We start from the raw sequence: 20,405 nt of genomic DNA, 5'->3' as shown, positions 1-20,405 counted from the left end.
TGAAGTTGTGAATTCTTCTCTGGGACGAGTGTTTTCTGGCACAGAGCAAGTTTAGAAATTAAAACAATAAATCAAACAAAAAAAGTTGCATAAATTACATATATTTCGCATATATAAATCCTTAAAGAATAACATTTTACCAGGACATAATGTGTCCAGTTTCTCAAGAATGGGTGAGCTTCAGTATGAGTTGCAGAATCACAGTAAAGCTGTTAATAGTGACAAAGGGTCTGTTGTTGACTGGGTGCGGGACCCTCATCAAGGGAGTCTGTGTCGCTAACTGGTGGCGAGTGCGGTTGGCAAGGAAGTCAAGGGTGGGGCTGGGTTGTAAATAGAAGCTGTTTGAAAATACTCTCCCAGACATGCGTCACCAGAGCCAGGCCACAACACAGCTCCCCGCTCTTTCTCCCATACTGGTTTCCATATGTTCCTTTGGCACCGCGCTCCACACTGCCACACGGATCCCAGTTTTGCTTGGAGATGACAAAAGACCCTCTCAGCGCCTTCAATATCTGAACAAATGTTCCATAATCAGAAAGATCAGTCACTTGATTTGCCTTAATCAGTGTTGTAAAACATGTAAAAATGTCAAAAATGCTTTTTTAAAATCTAAGATACCAGTTGCCAGCTGTAAGTGTGGCTCTACCTTGATCTGTTAGTGGGTTGGTTGATGGGGTCCAGCGCTGTTTTTCTTCCCCACAGTCTGTGCTCTGATTGGCTTTGAGCATGAGTGTAGACTGGTGCTTGGGAGAAGTTTAGCAAGATGGTTGTGGTAGATAAATGAACAGTAAGCACCAAGAAAACTGGTTTTTGTGTCCTGTGTAAAGCTAAATGTCCCTTTTCTCTTTTTTAAGACTTAGTTAACTTATGATTTAGAGTGTTCAGTCACAGTTTGGGTAGATTTAGGCACAAAATCTACTTGGGTTGGTTTTGGAACACATGTCGAGGCAAAAAGAACTAAGCAATCACATCTCAGTAGCAGTAGCTAATCGCTATCGTATATCAACAACTATTTGATGGTTTGCCATGAAATTCATCAGGTCAAAATTTCCATTTGTCCAGCAAATACCTGCTTAACAAATTACATTCCAATAAGCATCGAGTGTACCTCGTGTTTTGCAAATCGTAGCATTCTGATGCAGGTTAGTGATTCTCGATTCTGACTCTTTGTTTTGTGAAACGATAATTACCACAGACAAATGCTACCAGAGAAAACACAGAGCTAAGCTAACGTTAGTTCAATCAGCAATTCCCAAACACTGGGTCGGGACCCACCGGTGGGTCACAGGAGATTTTATTTGGGTTCCCAGATAAATGACTATGAAAGAAATTCTGCAAATTTAAGATTTATATCTGCAGTACACCTTTTATAAAGTATTTAAAATATGTCTGTTGTTTTACTGATGAGAGGTAAAAACAAGTGCATGTTTATTCTGTCTAAAGGACTTATTTTGATGATAAGAGGAAATGAAAACAATTAGATGACCTGTTAACTCAGCCTAACATGCATTTATTTCTCATTTCTTGAATTTTAGAGATGGTTGTCTTTTGTCTGGTTTCTTGATTATTTTGCATATTACCTCTGCAACTTTAACAATGGAGTGTATCCTGTCTTTCTAAAATATTTTGTAGCATAGCATTTGCAAAATTGAGGTGATTTGTTGTAAGACTCACAATTTGTGCTGTTCACCTGCTAGTCAAACAATTTAGCAAAGGCTAGGTAACTGAGAAAAATGGTAGACTCATGATTTAATAACACAAATGCATTAGGAGACAGGAAAATGTGCTTACATGTCTATATATATAGGCAGGTTGATCTACGGTTTGCAGTACGTGGTTTAATTTGAGACTAGCGCTAGAATTTCACTGAAAGCACTGCTGTGTGTTAATACAGCCTCAGAGAAGAGCTAGCATGCTCTTGTTGTGTTGCTTGGTGTGGTCTAGATGGGGAAAGGATTGATAGATTATGATGATTGTTACTGTGGTTATAGATTTTCTAATGGTGAGGTTTCCATTAGCTTTGACGTCATTCTTTAAAATTTTCCCGGTCTGACACTTGATCTGTCTCGTGGATTAGCTTGCATTGCAGAAAGTAAGGATTCATCCAGTCATTCATTGCTTTGTCAGTCACCAAAAATACGTTTTTACACTTGGCATTGTCAGATGGTCCCTGTTTGAAAAGAGCACCAAACGATGCCCTCTCCTCTGACATTTGTGCTGACCTATAACTTTAGTAAACAGTTCAATCCCAGCTGATGCTCTTGGCATTTGGCAGCCGCCCAAAGTTAAGCATTTAGAAAAGCCATTGACAATAAACGTACCTACTGTGCATGTGAGATTTAGTATATTAAAGGCCACTATTGCTTCATTTAAGTGGATGTGAGTGAGAGAGTACAACTCTTGGAGGTTGCAGAGGTCGCAACAATGGATGAGCTCAGACCTTCATACTCTATTAGCAACACAAGGGTTTTACAATGACATTAGAGTTGTGGTTCCTTCATAATATACACAAAATACATTATATGTATAGATGATTAATTAAATTCAGAATGGAATAGAGTGAAAATGTAAAACAAAAGAACTATATACGTACACGTACACACCCAGGAAATAATTCTGCCCGTCGTTTTTTGAATTTGCGTCAAAAGGTGATATGGCCGACATCCTCACAAAAAAAGTTCAACACAGGAAAACACTGTAAATCATCTGTGACTGTGTTTGAGCGCGAAGCATCGTCGATGAAACCGAGTCCTCCTACCCTTGTCCTGCTGGAATCTTGCATGTTGTCAGTTGGAGCGTGAGCGGCCCCTGAGGTGCAGCAGCCTGATCCAGGATGCTGTGGAGCGGGTCTCTCTGTGTGGACGCAACAGTCAATGGTTTCCAGTTGTTTGGCCAGCCTGAGCCCCATTTTATCCATTTCATTTTCCTGACTGGACTAGCCTTAAGTCTCAGCTGTAGCATGGCCCTTACCCACTCGCCTCCTCTCCTCCTGGGGTGGTCACCCACAGTGGTGCATCCAGCTGATCTGACTGCATGCTTGGAAAGATGCCGACTGCATTTGTTAGTCGTCTCAGGGTCCACTGAACCACATGTCAAACCACATATCTTAATTTTCCAGTGACGATGAGTGTATTTCTTTCATGGGTGATGCATGATTTAGCAATAAAAGATAACAGATTAAAGAAGAAGAGTAGTGAAATTTAACAGAGCTACTGGTTGCTGCATCTACATGTTATCAGTCTTTCCAAGATTTCACAGGCTTTTTTTTTTAAAAATGCTGCAGTATAAAATGTGTGATTACACAGCAGCTTTTCAAAAAAAAAAATGCAATGCATGTTGCAGTGTTTTTAGGCATCTTTTTGGAATGAAATTGCAGGACCAAGTGAAAATTGCAAAAAAAATTTGTATAATTCATTAAAATATATGGCAACTTGTTCGAGACTGTTCTGAGTGTTGTAAGTAACCTCAGCAAAAGGGCTCAGGAATACAAAATCTGTAACAAAATATACTTTAGGGCGCCACTGTGGTGCAGTGGTTAGCACTGCTGCCTCACAGCAAGAAGGTCCTGAGTTTGATCCCCTGGCTTGCTGGGGCAGGGCCTTTCTGTGCGGAGTTTGCATGTTCTCCCCGTGTCTGCGTGGGTTCTCTCCGGGTTCTCCGGCTTCCTCCCACAGTCCAAAGACATGCATGCTAGATTAATTGGTGACTCTAAATTGCCCATAGGTGTGAATGTGAGTGTGAGTGGTTGTCTGTCTATGTGTCAGCCCTGTGATGAACTGGTGACTTGTACAGGGTGAACCCTGCCTCTCACCCAATGTCAGCTGGGATAGGCTCCAGCAGCCCACGACCCTTACGGAATAAGCGGTTACAGAAAATGAACGAATGAATATACTTTAATTTGTAGATGAAAAAGTGCACAGGGGGGTATCCCACAAATCTGTTTGGAGCTTAAACTCAGTCAAAACAGGGAACACAAAATATAAAATATAAAACTGCACAGAGCATTAATAATGTTGTGTTTTTTAGTTCCTGTTATAATATTTAAAAATATATAAATGCAGAAAATATTAACTAGTAAGTTTTGTTTGTTGAGATTTGAGATGTAAGATGTTTGTGCAGGGAACTACTATGACTGGTAGAACTCGCAGGAAGCAACAATGATTGGTCAGATTTGTGGAAAAGTTGCAGAAATCACAGGGATTGGTTGAATTTGCATGAACTGTTGCAAATCACAACTTTCTAGAGGGATGATTAAACAAACAAATAAATCAGCACAGATTGTTAATAGTAAAGAATATTCTTGTTATTAAGTTTGTATCACATACAGTTGTGTAAACAGAAAAGAATGTAAAGAAAGAAAGGGGTAAAGAAAAGTCTTTAACAGCTTGGATGCATTGTGGAAGCTTTATTTCTCACAGTCAGCAACACATACCTCCACAGCCTCAGTGCTGACAGTGTGCGTCCTCTCGTGCTCAGACCTTTCCATGATGGTCAAGTCGAGAAGTGACCCCGTCTCTGCTCTCGGGAGAACATCTCTCTGACTCTCTCTCTGAGTTCAGCTCACCTGTTCAGCACAGTAAACTCAGCAAATCATCTAGCTTGAGGCACTCAATCCTCTGCTGTCACATAGCATTATAAAAGCAGTTTGATAGGTTGTCATAGCGACTTGAGCAATGTTGTGTCACCTGGAAAGAATGATGACATTGAATGTGTCTGAATAAAAGCAATTCTAAAGAAGGACTTTATGATGTACTGAGTGAATGGCCAGGCTTTCATTTTTCATGTAAAGACTAACAGACGGTGGATGGATAGATTTAAGCTTTTCCCTGTTACTGTGCTTAATGCTTATTATCTTCATATTCTTGGGTTTGTTCATCATGCAGTCAATGTTTGCACACACTCTAATAGATTGGGCCCAGATCTGAACTCGATTGGTCTGTTTTCTATTTGATTTTGGTCAGGACCTCGTTTGTCTGTGTTTACATGTGGCACCGGTGCAGGAAGAGCGAGTGCTAAACCCTCCCGGCCACAGAGGATGTTGGCTAACTGAACCCATCTGTCGTATTTGCCAAGTGTATACCACGCTAATGAGAAACTTGCTCACTTTCAGTCAGAACAAATCTCAATATTTATGTTTCAAAGTGAAAGTACAAGTTCACTGCTCTAGATGTTTCCTGTCAGAGTGGTATTGTTTTAGCCACGTTTGCTCTGTGATTGGGAGTATGAGTTGGTTGATGCAACACTTTGGTCCCTTACTGATTCCTGATCAGCTGACTGTAGCCTGTGTAACAGTAGCAACAGTCTGTCTGTCATCAACTAAAATGGATGAAATGAAATATTGAAAGTATTTTCATTTCAGTTCTCGTAGTCAAAGAGGAAATCTTGCTAAGTCTGGCTGTGTAGTGCTGATTTCATTCTAACGTAGGATATTTAGCCTTGTTAATAGATGTGCTGATCAGTTTGGAGGCAGTGGCACTCGGTAGAGCGTCATTTGGATGGCATTTCTGGAATTTAAGCTCATGTTGCGTATGTTTCAGCTTATTGTTGCTGGTGTTTCCACATTACAGCACTGTTGGCGTTAAGGTGACCAGATGAGAACGGGACAGGAGAGCTGGGGGTGAGCAGTCATGTCAGAAAAACTAAAACGTACAGAAAAATGTACACAGACTTTAATAATTTGCTGTTAATGTTATGAAGATCAGTTACAGATTCTGAGGATAATATGAAGAAAACACACAAACCGTCACACACAGGTGACAGGTGTGTTACAGCCGTGATGTCTTCTCAGCAGTCGAGTTCGTCCTTAAGCTGTAGGAACTTACAAAAAGATTTTTTTTATATATTTTTCATCACAAATTCCTCCTAGTGGTGGCTGCGCTCTCCGTCATCTGGTTTAAAATGTGCTGAATTACATCAACAGTCTGTTATTTATGATGAAATGAAAGCACATCACTAAATTTAAAACTACTGTCAAAGCAGGTTTTATTGCCTACATAAATAATTTTATACAGCATACAGACAGCTGTTGTTTTAGCTTGTTCATATTATCTATCTCATTAGGCTAATAGTTCATTTTGTGGACAAACAGGTCAGGATTTGAGACAGCTGCTCAGAATTTGGGCTGTCCAACATTTTTTCAGAATATCTGGTCACCCTGGTTGCTATGACTCTTCTTGTTGCAAGTTTCCAGCAGCATGGACTTATGAGTTTGACGTCATTGTTTAACAATGCACAACTGTCAGAAAAGCATACCTGCATTGATAAACAGAATTGATCAGCTCTGAGTTAAACAGATCTGATGGATCACACAGTTTGGGATCGGTTCTCAACTTGAACTGGCCCTCGATTCCCATCCCTTTCCAGGGTGGCTGTAGACTCTTATGCTCCATTTACAGGATTCTTACAGGTGCTGGAAATCCTTGAAAATGCTGAATTTTAATGTAGTGTTTTCAAGGTTTGAAAAGTGCTTGGAACTGCATCATTTCCACAATAAATCACTGGCTGACTGAATAGTTTTCTTTTTACATAATGAAATGAAATAAGTCAAAAAGCCAAATTTAGTCAAGAAACCTGAAAATATTCACATTTAAGAAACTGAAATCAGAGAATTTGGAGGGGTTTTCTCAAAACGATTAATCAAGTAATTAATCCTGTCACAATCTTGTCTGAAGAAAAATATTTTTCAGTCTTTCCTGTAAAGATTATTTATTATTGATCAATCTGTTGATCATTTTGTCCACTAATTGATTACTTTTTTGGTCCATAAAATATCAGTAAATGTTGTTCGGATTACGTCCTCAAATGTCTTGTTTTATCCACAACCCAAAGATATTCAGTTTACTGTCAGAGAGGAGTAAAGAAAGCAGAAAATATTCACATTTAAGAAGCTGAAATCAGAGAATTTCTTTTGTAAAAAATGACTCAAACCGATTAATCAGTTATCAAAATAGTTGTTGATTCATTCTCGTTATGATATTTAGAAAGCAACACTAGCACTAATATATTAGAAAAATCAAAACCATTGAGTCCCACTTATTGGAGAGAAGGCAGACACCTCTGGGGAGAAATATGTACCTTTGATTTTGGGGTGAACTGTCCCTTTAAGAATGTAGGGTTAAATGAAAGTCTGATAAAGATGAAGTCATTTCCAGAGCACAGTGATGGAGTCAGTTCATTTATCTGAAGTGCAGTTTGTGTGTGTGTGTGTGTGTGTGTGTGTGTGTGTGTGTGTGTGTGTGTGTGTGTGTGTGTGTGTGTGTTCATGCCTCACTAGCAGCTCACTGTTGCTTACAGTGTAACATACATACAGGGCTCATATAAATGAAAAGCACTGCGCCTGCACACTCTGGGCAAAACCGCAGCACATACCCGACCAGCCGACCACTGATATGCAGATATTTTTTGAGAAGTTTGCAGCCAGGGCTGACAGCAAAGCACAGGGCTCTTGTCCATGCCAATAAAAGTTCCACGTGCACATACGCACAGATCCACAGTTTGGCCCGCGGTGACACCTCGGGATCACAATGTATGTGATGGAGTCAGTCAACCGAGGGTGACCTCTTTTAATGCAGCCGCTCTGTTTAGTCCCCTTCTAATGAGTGGTTGTGACTCATAATCTATACTGTGCACTAAAGCCGGAGGGCTGATCAGCCTGATGGTGTGTCTGTGCGTTTGTGTGTGTACAATATGCGTAGCACATGTCACACTAAGTTATGCAAAGTGGCTCTCAGATGTAATTTCTCTTGATGGGGTGACAATTATTTATGAAGTCTCTGTGTTTCCCTGTGGCGATCAACGTTTGATCTTTTGTATGTCAGGAGTGGTCCTGTAATGTGGAGGTGTGCCAGTAGGTGACTTAAACAGCTGTGCTGTCCACTACAACTGGTGTTGTTCTGGAAAGCACACACCAGAAACTGCTCCTTTTGGAAATTTTAATAGTATCACCACATGTGACGTTTCAAGCATCAGCCCTTCATCGGATACAGCAGTTAATCAAATAATCAATTATCAACACATTATTAAATTAATCACTTACTATTTTGATAACTGATCGATTGGTTTGAGTCTTTCAAAAAAGTCAATATTCTTTGATTTTCTGAACGTCATCTTGGACTTTGGGAAACACTGACATTTTCACCATTTTCTGACATCTTATAGACGAAACAACTAATTGATTGATCAAGATAATGATCAACAGATTAGTTGATTAGGAAAATAATTGTGACAGGGAAGACCTGGGGAAAAAAAACTGTGACAGGATTAATTCACTGAGAAAATAATCAACAGATTAATCAGTAATAAAAATAATCCTTACTTGCAGCACTAACTAAAACACAGTAGCACAAGTATAGAAGCTAACTCAGTAACATTATTACACAGCTACTCACATGTTAAAAGTTTAACATTAGCTGACACAAGCTGCTGGTCTGATCAGACTAAAACAAGAATAATAAAACAAGAATTTACCAAAGAAAAAAAAAACAGACCAAGAGTCATATCAGGCTTAATTACGACTGTTTCTCTTTCAGATTCATCATGAAAAATGAAAAGTGGACATTTTGGCAGTTCTCACAGGTGCTGGAAATCCTTGAAAACGCTTGAATTTTAATGGAATGTTTTCAAGGTTTGAAAAGTGCTTGGATTTTGGACAAAATGCGTGAAACTGTAAAATTGTAAGTTAAAATCAGAGAATTTAGACATTTTCTTTTCGTAAAAAAAGCACTTAGAACAATTAATTGATTAATTAATCCTGTCACGATCTTGTCACATGTTTCAACCAGTTTTTCAAGTCGGTCCAGCAACAATTATTTTCGGTGTTGATTATTTTCTTAATCAACTGATTAAAATGTCAGAAAATGTCAGAAAATGGTGAAAAATGTCCAAGATCATGTTCTCAAATGTCTTGTTTTGTCCACAACCCAAAAATATTCAGTCTACTGTCAGAGAGGAGTAAAGAAACCAGAAAATATTCACATTTAAGAAGCTGAAATCATGTGATTCATGTAAGTATTGATTAGTAACCGATTAATTGTTGCAGCTCCAATAGGATGCCAAGTGTATTTAAAGCCAGGTGACACATTGTGAAACATGAAACTTTGTCTCCCTTCTGCTGAATTCTGTCATGAAACATAAGTTTGGTTGTTTACAGCTCAATAACATCTGGTTACAAGATTTTGAGCATGTATATGTGTATAAATATGTTGTGTACCACATCTGTAAGGTGCTGGAAAACCTTGAAAATGCACCTTGAAAAGTGCTTGAATCTGATTCAGAATAGGTGGAGCAATCCTTCACTTTCGTCATCAGTAAAATGGTTTGTATTAGTGTTCCACAGTTGAACACAATTATCCTTTAACCATACTTTTGACTATTGGCTGTACACGTTGTTAATACCTTCTTTTGGCATCGTGTCGGGGATGAGCTGAAACCGAACCCGCTGTAGCTCCTCGTGGGAGTCGGGCTGAAATGTGTCTTTTTGCTGTCTTGTGCACTGGCAAGACGCACAAAGCTGTCAACAGAGGTGTCAAAAGAGTCAAAAGTTTTTTTTTGTGAGCAAGCAAGAAAAGCAGATGGGTAGTGGAAAAAAAAAAAGGAAAGGATGTGGTTTCTTCTCGGAAAAGGAGAAAGAAACAGGATCGGTGTTGGAGTCCTCACTGACTCTGCTGCTAATAGAAGTATTAGTGTTTTTAATCCCTCATTTACTTTAGCCTCAGGTTCATTCTTGTAAAAAAACATACTTGGCTTGGTGCTTTGTTGTTCCTCATTATGACGCTCACTTGACACATCATATTTCTAACTAACGTTGCATCAGTGTTGCGTTCATGTCATATTTTGACATTAACAGGGCGGCTTTGATCACATGCTTTTAATTCAAAGGGTGGAAGGGTTTCAGCCTGCTACGTTCCTTCCACAAACTTTATTAACCAGGGGAAGTTTGCTGACCATGCCGTACCATTCACACTCACACAGCTCTCTGCTGTTGGCCGTCGGATCGCCTGGATGTTAATTCCCAAAAGTTACCTTTGCAGCGGCATTTTGAGTAACTGTGAGTGAGTCATTCGCTTCTCTCTCCAAAAAAACCTTCTAGAGTGTGTGACTTCCATCCTAATCCCTGACTTCGGTTTTCAGAAGCAAAGGTTTTTTTTTGGCAGCCGACGGGCTCAAACAGCCATCAGCTGTCACGCCATCTGCGTAATGATGCGGAAGCGCGCCAAAGTTTACTGCAGTCATCCATTAACCAGCACGCCATCATCTGGCCTGTCAGTCTCACCTGCTGAAACGTGTCCTACTTTTCAAACAGAATTTCAAGATGAGGTCCCTTTGTTTAGACGCAGAAGCTGATTGTAGTTTGAAGGTTATTGACTGGCTGAAGAATAAGACGTCACGTTCAGTCTCAGCTTTCAGAGAGATGGGACAGATGAGTAAGACAGTAGATAAAACAAATCGGATCACTCTAACCATCACTCATCCTGGACAACTGGAGACAAAACTGTGTTTTGAGGGGGTTATGCTGGGAAAATATATAGAGCTGCAAAAATTAATCTTTTGTTAATCGATTCTTAAATTAATCGCCAACTACTTTGATAAACGATTAATCAGGTGTAGGTTAAAAAAAAAAGAAAAAGTCAAAATTCTCTTATTTCAGCTTCATCAATGTGAATATTTATTGGTTTCTTTACTTCTCTCTGACAGTAAACTATCAGTAAACTGTGATTGATTAACTGACTGTGAAAATAATCAATAGTTGCAGCTGCAAAAATATATTTTTAAAGGTCAGACTCTTGGCTGTTAAACCTTCTATTGTCCCAACCTCACAGTGATTAAATGTTTTATTCAATAGCTTTTTTGCAGCTGAAGACTTTAAATTTGTCAACTCTGCCAGATACAAAGTCATAGTTTCATGTTTTCTGTTGCATTAAATACAAGATTATTTAATAAGCCGTATAATCAAAAAACTTTGACATATTTTTATTTAAGAAAGAAAGAAGAAATAAATTCCATTATGTTTCTCACTTACTGTACAGTTTCTGTTGACAGAGTTATTTGTCTTTGTGAAATAAAAGATATTACATGTTGTTCACAAAGATTATGCATTAAGTGACATAAACTCTTTGTAATTTATCATCAACATATATTTAATGAATGTAACTCTTTGTAAAAATCTGGCAGAGTTGACAGAAATCTGGAACACAACTTTAAAGGAACAACATTTTAATAAGAAAATGTATTTAAAAACAAAGATGATTATAATAGGATGCATTTTTATACCTATGTTGTCAGTAGATATTATTAGTTTTAGATTTTGAAGACTTTGAACACATTTTAAAATTGTCTGAAGTTGAGAATTGCTGTTTGGGACAAGGGTGTTTTCTGGCACAGAGTAAGTAAAGCAAACAAAACCTTTTTTAAAAACTAAATTACATATATTTTCACATATATAAATCCTTAAAGAATAAATTTTCAACTATAGCCATGTAAGCTAGTTTACAGCATGTGGTCCTGGGGTGGTGGAGGGAGTGAGGTTTCTTTTCTTTCTATCTGTCTTCCTTTATTTCTTATCCCGTCTTTTCTTTTTTTTATTTTCTCCTCTGGTTTTGTCTTGTCATTTTGCACCACTGTTTTTTTCTTCTATGAATTACTGTGCCCTGTTATACTTGTCATCATTGTGTATTTTCTTTTCCCATTTTGAATACATAAAAAAAAATCACAAAAAAGAATACATTTTCACCAAAAAATTGGAACTGGATTGTGTCAATAATTTTTTTTTTTACAGTTTTCATGCACAGAGTGTTTATAATTTAAAAGGGTAAAGCAGACCTAAACATGGTAAAAAGAAAAGTATATTTCCTGTATATTAATAGTTAAATGTGTCAGTAGTAAGACATTGACAGCATCACTGGAAGGTCACTGAAGGAGGTCGAATAAAATGAAAAGATGTTTAACCTGCCTGTCACTCATCATTAGGCTAATTATAATTGAAGGCTGCTTATTGTTTACTTGTGCGCTCCATGATTCACACTGTCTGCTCTGCTATTTCTGATCCATAAACAAAGGATCAGGAACAAATCTAGCTTCATGGAGCCAATACTGATCATGTACAAATGCCACAAACAACTCTTTGTAAGTGTTTCTCGTCACACATAACAAGCTTTTCTGGTAGTCTGTCAATTGCAGACAGATTTCTTGTTCTGGAACGTGTGGAGATCTGGGCAGAGACTTCTCTGTTTCCCTGGAAGTCCTGACTAATGCTCTCCATGTTCACATTTCTATGATTCTCAGCAACTTTGTAAAAAAGGAAAGAAATACTTTGAAATGCTACTGGATACATATGAATGAGATAAAGACAATACTTCAGGGACGACAGAAGTCTTCCTTCACTGAGTCGCACTGTCAAAATGACAGCGAGGAGAGGGGAGTCCAACACACATGCTGCATTTTTATCAGTCTGGTCGACAAACTTTTCTGTAAAGATGCAACAGAAAAGAGATGATCCCACAGTTCACCCCCAAATCAAAAATACATATTTTTACTCTTACCTTTAGATTCATCTAGATAGTTTTGGTGTGAGTTTCAGAGTTTTGGAAATATCAGCCACAGAGATGTGTGCCTGCCAGTGTCAGTCCTCCAAGTGAGTCAGAAATCTACTTGCCCAAAGTCAGTTTTCACTTGCCCCTGTACAAACTGTTTTATCAGTGGTAATCAAATAACCACAGATACTAATGTTAACTGTAATAGGGCAACAACTTATTATTTTTTGATTATTTGATTAATTTATAAAATGTCAGAAAATGGTAAAACATGTTGATCAGTATTTCCAAGTAAGTCCAAGATGATGTCCTCAAATGTCTTGTTTTGTCCACAAACCAAAGATATTCAGTTTACTGAAGCTGAAATCAGAGAATTTTGACTTTTTTCTTTCAAAAAAATAAAATAAAATAAATAAATATTTAAAGGGATTAACTGATTATCAGAACAGTTGCCAGTTAATTTGGTAATTTATTAATTGTTGCAACTCTGTATCACAAAGTTTAATCTAGGGCTGCGGTGTCTATAAACTGTCAGAAAATAGTGAAAAATGTCCATCCCAGTTTTTCAGTCCAATTTGATGTCTGAAATGTCTGAAATGTTTTGTCAGTCCAGAAGGATATTCACTTTAATATGATAATAAACAGAAAGGCCTGAAATCTCCATATTTGAGGATCTAAAAAAGAGCATTTTGTGCCATTGTTGCATGAAAAATTACTTTAATAATTAACCTATAATCAAAATAGTGTCATATTTTATTTCTTTTTGACTATTTGACCGGTTGAGCAGGTGAGTTGCCAGATTTACTCGTGCTGGACACGTGGACAAGCCTTATCGTTTAGTGCTGATAAATGGTCACCACTTTTCAAACGAAAAAAAAAACAACAGAAAAAATCACATAAAATTCCTCCATACTGCTTGTCTGGTGTAATCTAAGTCTCCTAAAGCCCCAACATGCCGTTCACTTCTGCGTGCACACCATCACACCCACTTCAGAAGATGTGTACGTGCATGTGAACATGGCTCCAAGCTAAGAATCTACAGTGAAGATTCAGGGTAAATGACATCTTTCAAGTCAACGTGACATACTGGGACTTTAGGAGACTTGGATTACACCAGACAGCGTTTTTAACGTTTGAAAACTGGTTACTATTTACCAAAATTTGGGAGATTGTGCAACACTGCTTTCTTGTGAAACTCCAGAAGTGTGGACTAAAAAATTAAACCTCACCTTCAGTCAGCATGAGGGTGAGTAGATAATGACTGAATTTTCATTTCTGGGTGAACTATCCCTTTAAAGGCACACTTCCCCTGCATGGTGGGTGTAGTTCGGTACAAAAAAAGCTAGTTTCTGCTCAGCGAGGTCTGTGGATTATCTTGAGTAACTGGGTCATGACTTCTGCAAAGAGACATTGCTGTTGAACTTTTTTTTTTTTGCTGCTTTGAGCACCACAAGCTGAGTGCCATCAAACTCAATTATATTTGAGTGAAGGCAGACATCTCCACGGGCAACATGTCCAAAACTCCGCACCTCACACTGAAACTATCTAGATGGATAAACAGCACTACAGGTAAAAAAAAAAAGATGTGTGTTTGATTTTGCAGTAGAGAAGGCAGAGGATTTGAGGATGAATAATGAACCACCCACTGATGAACCAATAATGCAGTTTTGTTTTGTCACTGGCAGCAGCAGCATGTGTCCTTAACTAACTGAAAGAAATAGATCACTGAACACTGTTTTTGGGTTTCTGCCTCTGGCAAATGTGATGTCAGTAACGCAAGTGAACTTTTCCTCCCTCTCTAGAAACGGGGTTAATTGCTCCGTGTTGAAACTCGGGGTGAGCTCAGGTCGGGCTCCGTTAACAGCAGCCGGCGCTTGAAAAAGGTTCAGGTTTTTTCACAAATTAGGCGGCGGCGACGTGACGTGCAAAGCTCATTTAAGAACCAGCAACCTAAGCACTCTGTTCCTGCTTCATTAACACTAAATTGCTCAGCAGTTGTTGTCTTCAGTGTATCACGATTGGCATCTGCCATGGTGCCGGGCCGCTCATGTGGAACTGCAGCCGCAGTTGCAGAAGAAGAATGCAGAGTCTGTGCAAAAACCACTGAATCAGGGGGGTGTATTCAATAAGACTTGCAGCTGCTGAGGATTTTGTAGCAGACTTAGCATCACAGTGGAAACGACTGACAGGATGAAGCACGTAATGCAGACTCTTTGCTACTGCTGAGGGGAAACAAGGGTCAACTCCGGGATGCAAGCGATTCCTCTCCATTTCTGCAAACTGGTGCGTCTTGATGCAGCGTTATAATGAGACTTCACTTTGTTAGAGGGTTGTTTCACCTCAGACGTCCTCATAGTTTCAGAGCGAGCAACCTTCACCCTCTGCTGTCACCGCTGCAGCCCTCATATCTTTTATTTTTTCCTCCCCTCTGCTCTTGATAGTTAGCGGAGGAGGCAAGACTGAATCCTCACAGCAGATAGCAGTTGTGGCTGACTTCTTTCTCAAACTCAAATTGATATATTCATTACTGCTAAATTAGAAGTAGTGCCCTCAGAGACTGGGCTGCAGAAGTGCAAGCGTAGCCTGTCCTCCTCTTGTGTTGCATTACGTGGTCACAAGACACAAGGGGAGAAAAACACAATGTGAGTCATAGCAACTGGCAGCTGACTTATGCAACAAATCTTACACTATTAAAATCTGGGTAAAGGAGAAAGGGAGGTTTTTATTTTTCTTCTTCACATTTTACATGTTAGGAAATAGTTGCTGAGAACATGTGACTCAGAATTATGTTGTACTGAATTCTCAAGACTCATTTATGCTCCTTTTATGTGCAAAATTAGATACATTTTAGGTACATTTTACATCCTTTACCTCGGCATGGATGTTAAGCAACGCGTCCACTAGAGGGTGTCGTGCAGAGTCAACCCTGAAGTAGAAGGTGAAGAGTCAAGTGTATCTGATAACAACAATAATTGCAACACTGGAGGATGTTGTAATAATATATGTCTTGAATGAGGCAAAAGCATCACGACATGTGGGCAAAGAATTAGTTTCACTGCCTCATTACTGATGATTTACAATGCTGTTGGATTTTTAAAACTTCTTCATCATGTACTGTGGTCGTGTCTCGCTTGACCTATTAAAACTATTGCTTCATTTCGTCTGTATCTGTGTCCAGATGAAATGAAGTGCGTGTTTCAGAAAATGTGCAGACAAAATTACCGTAGACTATGGACAGAAAGTTATCCATATTGCATTTAATGTAGGGTGTGAATGAGCCTTTAGACCGTCAAACTGTTTTCAAGATTTCTGTATTCCGGATTTTTTGGGTGGACCTGAAACGTGGCTTGGTGACGTGTTGGAGCCATGGTTCTCTGAACATATGAACAGCACCGCTTCCCCCTGCCCTCAGCCTCCCTAACGGTCACTTACCTTCAGTGAGTCCAAATCAGCCCAGCAGCTCACTTCATTTCCCACAACCCGACACAGAAGAAAAAAAATACCATCCTGTCACCGTCCTCTGGCTCTGGCAGCTCAAACAGGTCTGGACATGTCCAATAAAGCTGCTAGACAGAGACAGAGAGACCTCAGAGCGGACGCGTCCACAGTGTTTCAGAGCATTCATTCATTTTTTCATGATTTTGAGGCCTGAATTCATATACTTATCATATTTTAAAATCATTCAAATTTGACTGGGCGGTTAATAAGACATGTTCTTGTGGTGTGACAGTCTCAGAACACACATTTATTTTTAGCTTTACTTGATCTTTATCAAAGAACAGCCAAAACCCCTCAGATGCTCCAGTTTCACTGCTGACTTCTTGTTATTCTTTTCTCTACGCAACTTTGCTCATATTAAGCCTTATCACTGGAAAATAAGGATAAAAAGGTTAGTAAATGTAACAAGACTGTATCAAGGGCATTCCTCATTTATTGGTACTAAGGATTCACACTATTCTTGCAAGACTTTCCAGGAAAAAAAGCAAAATTCTCAGATTTTAGCTTCTTAAATGTGAATATTTTCTGGTTTCTTTACTCTTCTCTGACAGTGAGTTGCGGACAAAACAAGACATCTGAGGACGTCACCTTGAGCTTTGATCAATATTTTTGACCATTTTCTGCCATTTTATGGACCAAACAACTAATCTATTAATTGAGAAGATAATCAACGGATTAATCGGCAATGAAAACATCATGTGTTGCAGCCCTGATATTCGTGTAAACATGAAGAGCAGAAGTGAGGAGTTGCAGTTTCACTGGAGTGGTGTGTTTGATTCGAGGCGTGTATTCAGTAGGCAGAAGGTGAAACTACTTGCAGAGGTGGTGTTTGAATTCATGATTTATAAGAAAGTGTTGAGTTATGCAGTTGGTATGGAAACAGTGCTGACCTACAGCATTTAGACGTTAAGCGCTCTCCTGATATAAACCGAGCCGTGTGCACTCTGTGCTTAAATATGCGAGACTAATGTGCGTTTGGACCGAGTTTCTGAACTTGGGTTTGACATGGAAAGTCATATATGCATACCGACATGCACAGGGACATGTTGCATGGCAAAATATGTAAATTGAGGCTAACTCTATGGAAGGTGACTTCTGTGCAAGAAATCCTCATGGCAGCTCAGAGAGGTGTAGAGCACCTTGGTGGATGTCTTGAATACAGATGATGGACACACACGCACACACACACACACACACTATATCCACAGGACATCAGAAGATGTGGGAGATGGAGTGTTTTTTGTTTTTTTTTTTCCAACCAGGTTGCCCATATGCCCAAACAGATACCATATGGTCTGCAACACTTAGACCACAAGCCTTTTTTAAAGGGACAAGCACTGTGGAGCAGCTCTGATAGAGCAGAGTGTACAGGTCAGGGGTTAAAGTTGTCAAAAGTATCAAAGTATTGATACTTTTCAAATACCCCATTTTAAGACAATACAATATCCTTTAATTATAGTACTGAAAGTAACAAAGGTATATTTAAAAAAATGATATAAGTGCTCCTGTACAGTAAGTTAAGCTCCATTCATTTCACTCTTTCTTGTCCTGAACCTTTTGTTTATTTGTGCATTTTGCAACTTAGCTGGAGTCTATCTGCACTTCTGTGTCACATACATGAAACAAGTGGGTGTAGGGCTGTGTCCCTCCCATTCTCTTTCTAGATTAATGCTTAAAAAAACTGAGACAACATAACATTTCAAGGCAACAGACTACAGTGGATTTTTGAGTTTTGAGCCGAACTCAAACTCAAGTTTTGAAATAAACTTGAAAAGTTTTGCTAATCTATAATATTCATTTGAGATCATTTACTTTCCTTCTTTAGATAAACTTGAAGTATATGAAATATGAACATTTTAACATTTAATTTAATTTCAATGAATGTACTCAATATTCTTTATAATACAATGTTTTGAGTCTCTAAAATTGAAAGCTTTAAGTTAATTTAAAGAAGAAAAGTAAATTATCTCAACAGAAGATCAGTTGCTGGTAAAAGTTTAAGAATTTGAGTTGGGTTTTCTCAACTTTGTGTGACAAGAAGACTGTCGACATGAAGCACCTTCTGTCTTGTGTTTGTACAGACACATAAAGAATTATTAATGTGTCATATTTCTTAAATGGAGTTTGGTGTGATGTTTTCCCCAGGGAGCTTTAGTTTAATGGAACATTTTATCACCACTACAAAAAACACTTTGTAATTGATGAAGTATGATAAGGTTGTCTGACTCTGACATTAGTTATTGTTTGATTAATGGTTTACTGTCTAATAATGTGTGTTTGTATTGATTACTGTTGGCTAAATGCTCATAATGTTTGTCTTCATAAAATGTAATCATCACTCAGTGTTACTGCACCATTTGTTTTGTCCTTGGAGCCCTACATTTTGGGCATGATGCCCCAATACATTTACATTTATCAACTCAACTCAGATTTATTTATACAGTATAGTACCTTTCATACACACATGTAGCCCACAGTGCTCAACATAGCAAAATTAAAACAGCCAGGTATCTAGTGTAGTGTTTTAAGCTGTGGAGCAATTTTTTTTTGGTTAGAACTGTGGTTGCAGCATTCTGAACTAGCTGTAGTTTTCTTATTGACTTTTGGGTAAACCAGGGTTTGAAGTTAAAGAACATTATTTGTTTCAGCAGGAAGTTTTACATTTTCATGATCATCCATTGCTCATGTATGTTACCTGGTATCAACATTAAATGTGCTCCTGATGCATATGTGTGATGGTTGGTTATCTGGTTGGCTGGTACCTGGTATCTGAACAATTTTGAAAAAATATCTAATTGCAATTATTTTTACTGATATTGCAATTGCAATATCATTTGCGATATTTGAGGTAATGATAATTTTTACATTGTTATTCCTATTTACTGAAAAACATATGAAGTAATTATGGAGTGATTTTTCTTTTTTTCAGGAATCTGCACCAAATGAAGATGTTTTTAAGTCTGTAGAATCTGATTTGTTGGACAGGACAACTCTGCTTTACAACATTTATTAATTTAGTTTTTTTGACACCTTTTGCATTTAACAAATATTGCACCTCCTGCAATTCGAAAGTTGCAGAGATCCGTATTGTGACTTTGATACAGTTCTGATTGATTGTGCAGCCCTGTTGGCTGTTTGGTTGGTTTGAACAGGGTGATACACTTGATCTTAATGTTTGTAGAAGCCTGTGACTCAGGTCCAGTCCATGTGAAACCTTGCCTGTGTCACCTCTGTTTGTTGTTTTCCAGATAACCCCTCTGTCCTTTTGCCTGTAACGCTGGAATCACTGTCACTAATGTGACTGGACAATGTGGCAGCATCTGCTCCCTTTTTCCGACGCCTCTGCGGATGTCTCGGCTGTTTACCGCCGCTCTGTCTTAAGCGCCGCTCTCTTGTGGTTTCTGCTGCGGTTGGTGCTTGGTTAGAGTCAAGTTGCTCGGGGCAGGGTCGGGAGGGTGTCGACCGGCGGTTTCCTCTTGCGTCGCGGTGGTCTGTGTCTTCGTACAGACCGCTTGCAGAGATCCGTGGCCTCGTTTCTTTTCTATTTACTGCTTCAGGTTGAATGTGCTGTATCTCTTCAAAAAAAGTGTCACATGTCAGCTCCTTTTAAGAAATCATACACACTGTGCATGACACCAGTCAAGTCTTATTTCAGTCCTCCAGTTAAAAGCGGGTTGTCCCTATTGACTTGGTATAGAGGATTTAACGTCTCTCATTAACTCATTCAATATTTGATGAAAAATCCAATAACCTGAAATATGTATTTTTTGTTTTAATACATTGCTATTATTTAATATTTACTCTGAAGATATTAACAAAGCAGAGTCCATTATACTGTATAAACTAATCCAGAATATTTTATGTATAGAGTCACAACACACATATATTAATGATTTGCTTTTTCCCCTACAGGCGCGGTGTGTGACGCGTTTGTGAACCACAAAGGATTGACCAAAAAACCACAGCTTTCTCCTTGACTACCTGGCAGAACGGTGAGTTCAGAGCTGTGATATTTCTGGCACGTAGCTGTCACTCATACACAATGCGACTTACAGGTGCAACAGTGGGATTCTGACAAAAAATGCTCACAAAATCCTAAACTGGATGCATTTCTGAGAGCATGATGGGAAAAAGATAGAGGTACAAGAAGAGAGCAAAAAGATTCTGCAAAGGATTTTAGATAAGGGCTTTGCAATGTGGACAAAATCAAATGTCACAATAGTTTTGACCAAATATATCAATATTGCAACAATATTCTAAGGATAATTATTATTGATTTCACATAATATTTAAACAGTAAGATTTTTGATAAATGGTCATTATATCTACATTAGTGATGATTAATAGTAAGGTAGTTCAGAAAATTCCAGGATTTTAGTG

The 20,405-nt window shown here is 38.6% G+C and overlaps 1 protein-coding gene across 1 annotated transcript in view; it reads left to right on the top strand.

Moving 5' to 3' along the window:
- adarb1b (adenosine deaminase RNA specific B1b) overlaps positions 1-20,405 on the top strand; it is a 201,374-nt gene that overhangs the window by 48,543 nt on the left and 132,426 nt on the right. Inside the window, exon 2 of the mRNA XM_084724285.1 lies at positions 19,938-20,017. The gene's annotated coding sequence lies outside the window, so the exon portion shown is untranslated. The remainder of the gene's footprint in view (positions 1-19,937; positions 20,018-20,405) is intronic.

Source organism: Lutjanus erythropterus, chromosome 8, assembly GCF_056507025.1.
Source record: "Lutjanus erythropterus isolate fLutEry1 chromosome 8, fLutEry1.hap2, whole genome shotgun sequence".
In the NCBI taxonomy this organism is placed as follows: Eukaryota; Metazoa; Chordata; class Actinopteri; order Lutjaniformes; family Lutjanidae; genus Lutjanus; species Lutjanus erythropterus.
This window is presented reverse-complemented; position numbering and strand designations above follow the sequence as displayed.